General features: G+C 48.0%; 1 protein-coding gene across 2 annotated transcripts in view; it reads right to left on the reverse strand.

Moving 5' to 3' along the window:
• The window catches only part of PLEKHM2 (pleckstrin homology and RUN domain containing M2), a 38,291-nt gene that overhangs the window by 15,296 nt on the left and 10,914 nt on the right, over positions 1 to 12,081 (reverse strand). The gene's annotated exons all lie outside the window — the stretch shown is intronic.

The raw sequence follows: 12,081 nt of genomic DNA on the forward strand, positions 1-12,081 counted from the left end.
GGCAGACATAGCTAAGACAAGCAGTGGGTGGAGCGCGCGACGCTTGATCTCGGGGTTGGAGGTTCGAGCCCCACGCTGGGTGTAGACATTACTTAAAAATAAAATATTAGGGCAGCCCCAGTGGCTCAGCGCCGCCTTCAGTCCAGGTCGTGATCCTGGAGTCCTGGGATCGAGTCCCATGGCAGGCTCCCTGCACGGAGCCTGCTCTTCCCTCTGCCTCTCTCTCTCTCTCTCTCTCTCTGTGTCTCTCATGAATAAATAAATAATCTTTAAAAAAATAAAATATTAAAACAAAAATAAAAGAAAGAAAACCAGTTAAATGATATCCATGGTGACCAACAGAGAAGCGCACCTCGACCCGCTCGCACCAGCCACTGACCCCTACAGGCTCCAGAGGGCAGTATCCTCAGAGCCCAGTCCCCAAGAGGCACCCAGTTAGTGCCCTGCGCAATGACAGCTTGATGCTGGGAGGGATCCAGGATCCTCGGTCTGAATGTAGGTCCCTGGTGGTCCCAGGCTTCGAGCCAGGGCCGCGGCGCCACACCTCCCCGGGGCCCACATGTGGTATTGTCTGTATAAATGCCCCCTGCTCCCGGAGCTGCACCCCACACAGCCCTGCTCGGAGCTGCTCCTCTGCACAAACGAAGGGCCGGCAGACCAGGGCACCTGCTCCGGAGGCTGACGCGGGACCCGGGATTTGCCCGTGGAAACAGACGAGGCTGGACACGGGTCGAGGTGTGTGCCAGGCTCATGTCAGGGTCTACACCCAGAAGGATGCTTGTTTCCTGGCTGGCTGGATAAAAGGTCGAGGACAGGAGGCGAGATGAACGGCAGCACTGAGCAAAGGCCGATGAAGGTGAGGGCAGCTCTGTGGGGTTAGTTAGGGCTAAGAAAGCAGGGGTCCTTTTCAAGTAAAGCCGTAGGACACAGGTCTTTCCAAGTTCGTTTTAGCCCAATGCTGGTCTGCCGTTGCCCTTCTAGCGGCCAGACGTGGGACGGACACCCAAGAAGAACACGCATCTCAGGTTTAAGCTCTTGGCACGGGACAATCGTGTTCTCGAGGGCTGTCTGGGTGCGGTGGTAGAGACGGCAGCAGCAAGCTACAGCAACCAGGCCAACAAGCCCGCCTCCTGGCCAGAGGCCAACCGTTCAGCCCCACAACAAAAATAGCCTCTCTTCCCTGTGGCCCAGGGTAAGCCCAGCAGCCCTGCTGGCCGGGGACAGGCCCCAGTCCCGCGGGGTTGCCCTCCCTCCCGAGAGGCGGGTGAAGCAGGCCGGGGAGGAAGGTTCCCAGAACCGAAAGAAAGCAATGAGCTTATGCAAACCATCCCACCCTCCTAGCCACGGCCGTACACGGTCTTGCTCACTTGAGTGCTGAGAACCACCATTCCGGTGTCCACCCTTTCTTTCTTCTTCTTTTTGCCCCCAAACCCGAGCAGATCTGACATCAGGGAGGCTTAGAGCTGGTGGGATCTTTTGAGATCTGGTGGGCTCCATTATTAAGAGAGCAAACCGGGCATTTACTCATTTTCTTGATTATAAAAGTAGCCACGCTTACTAGAACACTCAAGAGACGTGGAAAAGCTTTTTTTAAAATGTTGTTTTTGTTTCAACAGAGAAGGTGGCTAAAACCGGTGGAGGTTAAGTTCTTTTCTAGGAGTGTCAGCTCAGTGAGGGAGCCAGAGCTGGAACTCAGACTCCTTTCTTGGGTCAAGAGGCCTTTAAAACAATTATTCCGAAAACAACATTTGCTCGCCATAAAAATTCAAGCAACCTGGAAGTGTGTATAAAGTACAAAGATGGGCAGCCCGGGTGGCTCAGCAGTTTAGCGCTGCCTTCAGTCCAGGGCCTGATCCTGGAGACCCGGGATCGAGTCCCATGTCGGGCTCCCTGCATGGAGCCTGCTTCTCCCTCTGCCTGTGTCTCTGCCTCTCTCTCTCTCTCTCTCAATCTGTGTCTCTCATGAATAAATAAATAAAACCTTTTTTAAAAAATAAATAAAGTACAAAGACCTCCTGGCCCCCCTCCCTGGCCAACGGCTTGTGTGTCCTCCCAACCCGCTTCCTGCACAGGCAGACTTAAAAACAATTTTTTAAAAAGTGAAACCAGGTCATGCTATACTCATTGTTCCCAAATGTGCTTTTTCTTAACAGTGTATGAAGCGTCTATTTCCGTATCATTACAGACAGAGCGACCACATTTTTTCAGAGCCGCGCTGCGTGCTAAAATAGGACGCCTTAGCTAATGGCTGCTGTCTCCCCTCCTCGATGCCCCACGATCGGTGAGCATCCGTGGATCCCCGTGTGAGTACTTTGCACGGTGAGAGAACCTGCAGGCCTTTTAAAACGCTGGATCGATTTGCACTCTCACTGTGCCAGCTAACCCTGGATATAATTAGTCGAATTCCTGACAGTCCAACTGGTGGAAAACAGTACCTAATTGTTTGGGTTTTTTTTTTTTTTTTTTAAGATTTTATTTTAAGTACTCTCTATGCCTAATGTGGGGCTGAGAACTTACAACCCCGGGATCAAGAGTCGCGTGCTCCTCTGATGGAGCCAGTCAGGCGCCCCAGGACCTGATCTAAATTGGATTTCTCTCATCACTAGTGCAGCTGAACATTCTTATCAGCCATTCCTACCATTTCTATTTCTTTTCCTGTGAACTCCCTCTTCAATCTGCTCCATCTTCCATCTGCTTGCCTTTTTCTCGATGGTCTGTTGTAGCTCTTTGTTGATGGAGGATTCAACCCTGTATGTTGCTTTGAATTGTTATTTTTACCCAGTGTCAACTGACCTTTAAATTTTGCTTATGGTGGGTTTTTTTTTAATCCTATTGAGAAACTTCTACGTTTTATGGAGTCAAATCTGTCAACCTTTCCCTTCACAGTTTCCAATTTCCCCCAGTCTAATATTATAAAAGTACTTCTATTCTTCTATAGCTTTCGGACTTTTTTGGTTTCTTTTTTTACATTTAGATCCCTATATATGTGGCATGAGGTAAGGATTGAGCCTTATTACTTTATGGATAGGTAATCCATTTCCACATTTATTAAGGGTCCCATACTGATTTGTGATTTCACATGCCACCTGTCTAGATTATTTTAACCAGCCCATTGCCTGTTCCTGTGCCAGTCTCTGATTTTTTTATTATTTTCACTTTTATTCCTCATTTTGATACGAGCAGAACAAGTCCACCCCATCTCACAACTATTCTTTTTCAAAATTGTTTTGACTATTCTAGCACAATCTTTTAGAATCAAATTTCAATACAGTTCCTTTTTGGATTTGGAAAAGAATCATACTGAGTCCAGAGATTATTTGGGAGGAAAAATGGTATCGTTGCCAGGCTAGGTCTTCTCACACAGGAACATTTATGCAGGTCTTCTTTTCTATTGTTTGGCAAATTTCACAGCTTTCTTAGGTAGGTCTCACACATTGCCTGCAAGGTGGATTGCATACACACACATATATTATGATTTAGGGAACAGTCTGCCAACCAGGAAACCACTTCTGCAGAAACTACAACAGAAAGAGTATGTAACATGGTGGTGAAGAGTGGGGGCTGTGGGCAGGAAGCAAGGGTCCAAACCTTGGCTCTGCTACTATGGAGTGGAGTACCTTTGCCAAACTGCTCAACTGTCTCAACTTTCATTTTTTTCTCATTTGTAAAATGGGAGAGACTTGAGCTGTCCAGTATAGCAGCCACTAGCTTCATAGAACTAATTACATTTATTTTATTTTTTAAAAAGATTTAATTTATTTATTCATGAGAGACACAGAGAGAGGCAGAGACATGGGCAGAGGGAGAAGCCTGATGCAGGACTTGATCCCAGGACCCCAAGATCACGACCTGGGCCGAAGGCAGATGCTCAACCACTGAGCCACCCAGGTGCCCCGACTAGTTACATTTAAATTAATTAAAATTAGACACAATTAACAATTCAGTTCTTTGGTGGCACTACCCACATTTTAAATGTTCAATAGCCCCAGGTGGTGAGTGGCTACTGAACTGGACAGTGCAGATATAGACTATTTCTGTCCTTGGGGAAGTTCTATCAGATGGTGCTGGTTTGGGGGATGGAAGGATATAAAGCATGCAAAAGGCTTACCATATAAGCAGCAAGCACTCAATAAATATTAGCCAACCTTCTTAAGAATATTAAACCCAGGGATCCCTGGGTGGAGCAGCAGTTTGGTGCCTGCCTTTGGCCCAGGGCGCTATCCTGGAGACCCGGGATCGAATCCCACATCAGGCTCCCGGTGCATGGAGCCTGCTTCTCCCTCTGCCTATGTCTCTGCCTCTCTCTCTCTCTCTGTGTGACTATCATAAATAAATAAAAATTAAAAAAAAAAGAATATTAAACCCATATCCTTTTTTTTTTTAAGATTTATTTTAAATAGAGAGTGAGCATGAGTGGAGGGAGGGGCAGAAGGAGAAAGAATCTCAAGCAGATTCCCCATGAAGTCTGACATGGGGCTCTACCTCACGACCCTGAGATCATGACTGAGCTGAAACCAAGAATCTGACGCTCAACTGACTGAGCCACCCAGACTCCCCAAACCCGTGTTCTTAGTCAAACCAAAATACAGCACTTGGTTAACCCTAACAGTAGGTGCAAATAAGACACAACGTAGGGCTCTGCTCTCAAGAACTACCATACTGATCACTGGTTTGCTAGCAGGGAGTTTCCAAAGCCTACTCTTTAACCGCTCTTTTTACAGCAACTTAAGATTTTCCATGATCTCAAGGGACAAGGTGTTCTGGTATCAAGGCTGCAGCCCAGAATGGTTCTTGAGAGGAAGAGGAAGAAGGGAATGCCTATGAACCAATGACAGGAGAACCTTAGGAGTCGTGTCCACAGCTTGAGCTCATACTTGGAGAGCTGGGTCAGCAACTCTCCAATGTAAACAGCCTCTCCTTTCACCGAGGAGAGGCCACAGCCAGTAGCCACTCACCATGCCAGTGAGGTCAGCAGGCTCTGAAAGGCCTGGGTAGTGGGGGGGAAGCACACATCACATAGACAAGGGCTCTGGGGCAACAGAATTTAGGGAATGAGGATAATGAACATCACTCAGCCTGGAAGCACAGTTACCAACCTGTATTCCCAGTGACTCTTCAGTTACATCCGACACCTGCTGCTGGAGCTAGCGCCAGCTAGGTTTAGCACCATCCTTTATTGAGTGCTTATTACAGGTACCAGGAAGTCGCAGGGTGGATAAGAGTAGGCATTCTGGAGTCAGACAACTTGGATTTGAATGTGGGCTCTGCTGCTCACTCACTGTGTGCCATTGGACGAGTGACTTCACCATTTCACTTCTCTAACCTCAGCGCCTGCATCTCTGAAATGGGTTTAGTAATGGTATCCTCCCTACGGGCTGCTATAAGGTTCAGATAATATTTACACTGTCTTTATCTAAGTGACAAGGACACATTTTACAAACACTGTTTAATTTAATCACCACAGCAACTACATAAAGTAGGTCACAGAGCTAGTAAGTGGCAGAGCCAAACTCTTAATCCAGGTCTTTCCATCTGGGCTCAAGATCTTTGAATGAATAATGTATATGAAATGTTATGCTCTATCTAACGTGCTGTAGGAGAACCCAAGAAAGGGAAGTGCAGTCCCTCTTTTTCAAGCCACAGAACTAAACTTTTTCCATCATGGGGTAGAAATGAGCTCAGTGTCTCCTGCAGCACCTCTTCTTGGAAGATGGACAAGGAAAAATGCCAGTGCAGCTTTTTTTTTTAAAGAAGAAAGCTTGCCTCTTACTCTCACCATCCTTTTGCCCCACACTGGCATCTTCCCAGTAGTGAGGAAGTATACTGTTTGGGTAACACAAGCCGCAGTTGCTCCAGATTTTCCCACTCTGGGAAGAAATTCATCCTGCTGATCAGATTGCCAAGTAGTTTTGGGTATTTCTTTCTATGTGGATTTGGGGAAAAGGTGGACAATTTCAGAGCAGGGGCCAGCAAACCATGGCCGGGGGGGGTCAGCCTCCTATTTTTGTAAATAGAGTTTTATTGGAATGCAGCTATGTCCAAGTGTTTTTGTATTATCTACAGCTATCTTTTTTGTTTTTGTGTGTTTTTTGTTTGTTTGTTTGTTTGTTTGTTTGTTTGTTTGTTTGTTTTAAGTAGTCTCTACATCCAACGTAGGGCTTGAACTCATGTATCTGAGAGATCAAGAGTCACACACTCTTCCAACTGAGCCAGCCTGGCCTCCCCTTCAGTTCCTTTTATACTATGATAGCAGCAGTGGGTAAATGAAAGAGAAACTGTATGGCCCACGGAACCTAAAATATTATCTGGCCCTCTACAAAAAAAAGTTTGCTGACTTTTGGTCTAGAGCTTTGAAGCTTTGAGTCGAGGCAGCAAGGAGTGCATACCTAACCTGTGACAGGTTGGGTTGAGAGGTGTCTCTTGCCCAAACCTCAGTTCAGCAGTGGTCGGAGGGGAGGTTCAATATTTGTTATTTCAAGAAATATTTACTGAACAATTACTGTGTGTATATCAGGTACTAATCTTATACAGAAGTTCTTGCTCTTGTAAAACTTATATTCTGGTGGCAAATGGAGATAACTATGCATATACATTATACCATGTTCAAGAGTAAAAATGTTACATAAAAAAAGAAAATGTAGGATACAGGGAATCTGTTATCAATCTGAGAAGATCTTGCTGAGGAAATGACTGTTGAGGTATCTAGGGAAGAGTATTCTTGTTAGAGGGACAGTAGGTGCAAAGGTCCTGAGGCAGGGGCAACAGTAAGGAGATGAGTATGGCTGGAACTCAGGAAGTGATGATGTGAGTGATATGAGGTCAGAAGGCAGCCAAGGGCCACATCACACATGTCATATAGGCTATAATAAGGGCTTCGTAGTTCATTACCAGTTTGACAGCAAGTTATTGGGAAGTTGAGAATAGGGAATTATCATACTCCCAAAACATACATTACGAGGCTGCTACAGCTTCTGTGCTGTGTATACACAGACTGTGGGAAGCCATGGTAGAGGCAGGGAGACTGGTTGGGAGGCTATATCACTGGTGTGGATGGATAGTGGAAGCTTAGAGCTGGCTGTAGTGGTGGAAGTGGGAAAGGTTAGGTTCAAGATCTATTTGTGATGGTGGTGCCCCCGGGGATTTATTTATGGATTAGATGTGGGGTATGAGAGCAAGGAAGGTGCCAGGATGATTCTAAGGTTTTTGGTCTGAGCAACCGAATGGGGGTGCCAGGTGAAATTCTGTCCTGCACACGGTAAATTCAAAATACCTACCAGATATCTAAGTGGAGATGTCAAGCAGACAGTTGTATAAATGGGTCTGGAGCTCAGGGAGAAGTATTTAAAGCTGAGGAATTGGATGAGGTCACCCTGTGAGTGCAGAAAGCACTGAGTACTGAGCCAGGGCACTCCAATGTGAGGCCAGGGGTCCTCACTCAATCTGCACAACAGAACCACCTGGGAACGGAAGGAAAATAATAATGCCCAGGCACCTTCCCAGATCGATTAAAGCAGAAACTCTGGAAGTGGAGCCCAGGGACCAGCATTCTTAAAAGCACTCACCAGGTAAATCTGATGCCTAGCCTGGGCTGAGGATCACTGCTTTGGACTGAGAAGACACAGCCAAAGAGGCAGGTAGAAAATCTGGACAGGGCAGCCCCCGTGGCGCAGTGGTTTAGCACCGCCTGCAGCCCGGGGTGTGATCCTGGAGACCCAGGATCGAGTCCCACATCAGGCTTCCTGCATGGAGCCTGCTTCTCCCTCTGCCTGTGTCTCTGCCTCTCTCTTCGCTCTCTCTGAATGAATAAATAAATAAATCTTTAAAAAAAAAAAATCTGGACAGTATGTGCTCCAGAAGCCAAGTGAAGAAAGTTTCCAAAGGGAGGGAATAACTCCCCCCTCCTTTTTAATTTAAAGATATTTTTTTTTAGTCTTAAGTTTTTTGTTTGTTTGTTTTTAGTCTTAAGTAATCTCCGCACCCAGCATGGGTCTTGAACTCACAACCCCAAGATCAAGAGTTGCATGCTACTCCAACTGATCCAGCCAGGCATTCCAGGAATGATCCTTTCTTTCTTTTTTTTTTTTTTTTTTAATGGTGGTTTTAATATTTTTTTTAATTTTTATTTATTTATGATAGTTACAGAGAGAGAGAGAGGCAGAGACACAGGCAGAGGGAGAAGCAGGCTCCATGCACCGGGAGCCCGATGTGGGATTCGATCCCGAGTCTCCGGGATAGAGCCCTAGGCCAAAGGCAGGCGCCAAACCGCTGCGCCACCCAAGGATCCCGGAATGATCCTTTCATCAGGATTATATTCCTACAGAAATGTAAGTGCTGGGAACCCCAATAAAGGCAATGTGAGTGGGGCACCTGGGTGGTTCAGTAGGTTGAGCATCTGGCTCTCGGTTTTGGCTGGGGTCATGACATTGAGCCCTGCATTCAGGGCAGATTCTGCTCGGGATTCTTTCCCCTTCCCTCTTCCTCCTCATGGGTTCCTTCCACTGCTTGCATGTGCATGCTCTCTCGCTGTCTCTCTAAAGTAAAAAAAATTTTTTAAAAATTTTAAGGTGTGATAGTTGGTATTAGGTTACATGAGAAAAGAATCCTCATCTTTGAGCAATGTTTATGGGAAAATGTACGGATGTCTGGGATCTGCTTCAAAAATAACAAAGGGGGATGCCGAGCAAATGCCTCAGCAGTTGAGCATCTGCCTTTGGCCCAGGAGTGATCCTAGAGACCCAGGATTGAGTCCTGTATCCGGCTCCCTGCATGGAGCCTGCTTCTCCCTCTGCCTGTCTCTGCCTCTCTGCCTCTCTCTCTCTCTCTCATGATTAAATAAATAAAATCTTTAAAAAAAAAAATAACAAAAATAACAAAGGGGTACAGTTGACACAAAACAGTCCCCGATCTAAGAACTTTACAAGGGACTTCAGCACACCTGTCTACTTTTGGTTGGAAGAAAGAGAGAGGGGAAGAGGATGAGAAATGAGAGAGGGACAGAGGAGAGGAATCAGCAATACAGAAAACTCCTTTGGCCAGTTTTGTCAAGAGTGGCAAGAAAATGGGAGTGGAGTAAAGGAGTCAAGTCCTTAAACAGGAAATACAGGGTGGCACCCATTGCCCCAGGCGGCGTGGACACAGGTGGGCTGGTGTGCTCTAACAGGGCAGGATGAAGTGTTCCCATCAGAAGGAAATTTTAAAACAAGCAAGGTCCTTAACGATAGAGAACAAACTGAGGTTTGACAGAGGCAGGTGGGTGGAGGAGGGGCAAGATGGTTGAAGGGCACTGGGGAGGGCACTTGTGATGAGCACTGGGTGTTGTATGTAAGTGGTGAGTCACTGAATTCTATTCCTGAAACCAATATTGCAGTGTATGCTAACTAAAATTTAAATAAAAAAAATAAAAATAAAAATAAGCAAGGTCAGCTGACAATAAAGAGAGGGATTAAGATTTAAAGCCATTTTTTAAAAAGCCACGGTCTCCCTCAAGTCCTCTAAGTCAGGCATGTTCCCAGACCACACCCCGATCGATGGGCTAAGCTGCTCCTGACTCTTGGGGTGCACTCGGGCCCCAGCGCCAGGGAGTGCTGGCCCAGCCCACCCACCCTCTCAAAGCCAGGAGGACGGCAGGCAGGCAGGCAGGCCGAGCACCCTGGGAAGACTGGCCATCACGAGGCCGCGTCAGACCCCGTGACTGCTGGGAAATGTGGGTGGCACACTCCAGCAAGCCAAGAAAAGCCTGACTCAGGACATTTTAATTAAGGTTGGGCCCACTCTCGGCTCCAAGGAGCCGCTGGCCCTCTTTGTCTTCTCTTCCCCTTACTGACACATAACCAAGGAACAGTTTCTAGTTCTGTGGTTGGTACCAAGAAATCCTTCCAGAATTGGTCCCTAACAGGTTAACTTAAAGGTGGCTATGAAAGATTATAAAGGGCCAAAGGGAAATAAGACAGTCACAGAGGCCCTTCCTTCTCTCTTCCTGGAGTGTCAACACCAAGGGCGCGGTGATGCCGCCCGGCAAACAGCAGGGACATCTGGGATCTGTCACCTGCTCACAGGCTGTACTGGGGGGGGGGGGCACAAGACACGTCCCTGTATTTACGGAGCAGGATAAATCATCCCTGCGCCAACTATAGCGAGAGGGTCCACAAGGCAGGACGGGCACAGAGAACTGCCTGTCGCCGCCTGGCCGCGGGGCTCCCTGCTGGACCCGCTCCCTCCCTGCTGAGCACGGGAGCCGTGGACCCATCAGGCGGAGGAACTGGCTCTCCTCTGCTCCCAGGCAGCGGCAGCCGCCCCACTGGCTCCATGGAGACCAGGTATATTTAGACCACAGAATGTTTAGAACAGCCTCGCACTCCAGGCCCAGGAGGTAGAAATCCAAAAGCAGGAAAACCCCCCCGGGACAAAGGGTGGACGCCACCTGACCTCCGATCACCTCTTTTAAAAATTAAAGCCATGACGGCCCTGGAGATAGGAGCTCAACTCAAACTCAGAGACGTCCTGAGCTGCAGGACCCTGCAGGGCCACCGAGTCCCCAGCTGCCTCTCACCTGATGCTGCTGCAGGTGTGCTCTGGGGGAGGAATGAGCCTTGTGGAAAACGAGGAGGGGCACTGCCTGCCCTGCCTTTGGAATTCTATTCACAGTGGGACTATGTGGGGTTGCATTGGCCCTGCGGTCCTCACGTCACGACATTCACTCTTGTCCCCAAGGGAGGGACTCAGAGGAGAGGCAGAGGTCCAGCCATGTGCTACCATTTATCACCTGCACTGGGGGCTGGGATGTCCCTAAACCTTGATGCCTGAACTCTCCTGGGGGGGGGGGACCCCATCATGGCTCATCCATAGCAGAGGTCACTGGAGAAGAGTTGGTGTGCTCAGAACTACCCATGTCCCCTCAGGGATCCCACCGAAAGAGTGGCCCCCACTCTGATCTCGCACCAGGATTTTGCACTGGCTTCAGGCACAGATTTGAGAGGCCGGTGCTCAGCACTCATCCCCTCCAAAATAAACAAGTAAACAAACAAGGCAGGCAAGTGGAGCCTTTTAAGTCTTAGCAAAACTTCTTAAGAATAATGATGCCTCCCTTTCACCAAGAAGGAAGCCCCTGCCCCTCCCAAAGCCGAAGCCAAAGCAAAGGCTTTGAAAGCTAAGAAAGCGGTGCTGAAAGGCGTGCACAGTCACAAAAAAAAGATCTGCACGTCACCTACACTCCGAAGACCCAAGACCCTGCGTCTCCGAAGGCAGCCCAAATATCCTCGAAAGGGCGCCCCCAGGAGAAACAAGCTTGATCACTATGCCATCAAGTTCCCCCTAACTACGGAGTTTCTTCATGAAGAAGAAAATAGAAGACAACAACACACTTGTGTTCGTTGCGGATGTCAAGGCCAATAAGCACCAGATCAAACAGGCCGTGAAGAAGCTCTATGACACTGATGTGGCCAAGGTCAACACCTTGATCAGGCCTGATGGAGAGGAGAAAGCATATGTTCGACTGGCCCCTGGCTATGATGCTTTGGATGTTGCCAACAAAATTGGGATCATCTAAACTGAGTCCAGCCGGCTATAAATCTAAATATAATTTTTTTTCACCATTAAAAAAAAAATAAAAAGAATAATGATGCCTGGTCTGAGGACAGAAGACCCGGGCCAGCAGCAGCTCTGTAGAGAAGCTCCACTGGAATCTAAGAGAAGACTGGGACTGGCCAGGTTGAAGAATTTCAGAATCTAAGAGCAGAAGGAGCCTTAGAAATCACCTGCTTACAAAGTGGAGTTTCCTGGGGCCTCTTCCATTGTTGGGGGGTGGGGGTGGGGGTGTCAGGATGAGGCCATCAGTGAAGCAAGTTTGAATAAAGAAAAAGAAAACAAAAAAAAAGTCTGACTACTGACTGCGCCGAAGATCCCTTAGCTGGAATCCTGGCTTTCCGGCAGGGAGACTGGGGCCCCAGGGAGGTGAAGGCCCTTCCTGGCCCTCCTGGCTTCGTCTGGTGGTCCTTGCGCCTTTCTGCACAGTCCTGGCCGGTGTGCTCAGACGCCGCAGAGTGGCTGCTCCTGGACACCTTCTGTTTCCATCCACCCCGATGA

This window comes from Canis aureus, chromosome 5 (genome assembly GCF_053574225.1).
Source record: "Canis aureus isolate CA01 chromosome 5, VMU_Caureus_v.1.0, whole genome shotgun sequence".
Classification (NCBI taxonomy): domain Eukaryota; kingdom Metazoa; phylum Chordata; class Mammalia; order Carnivora; family Canidae; genus Canis; species Canis aureus.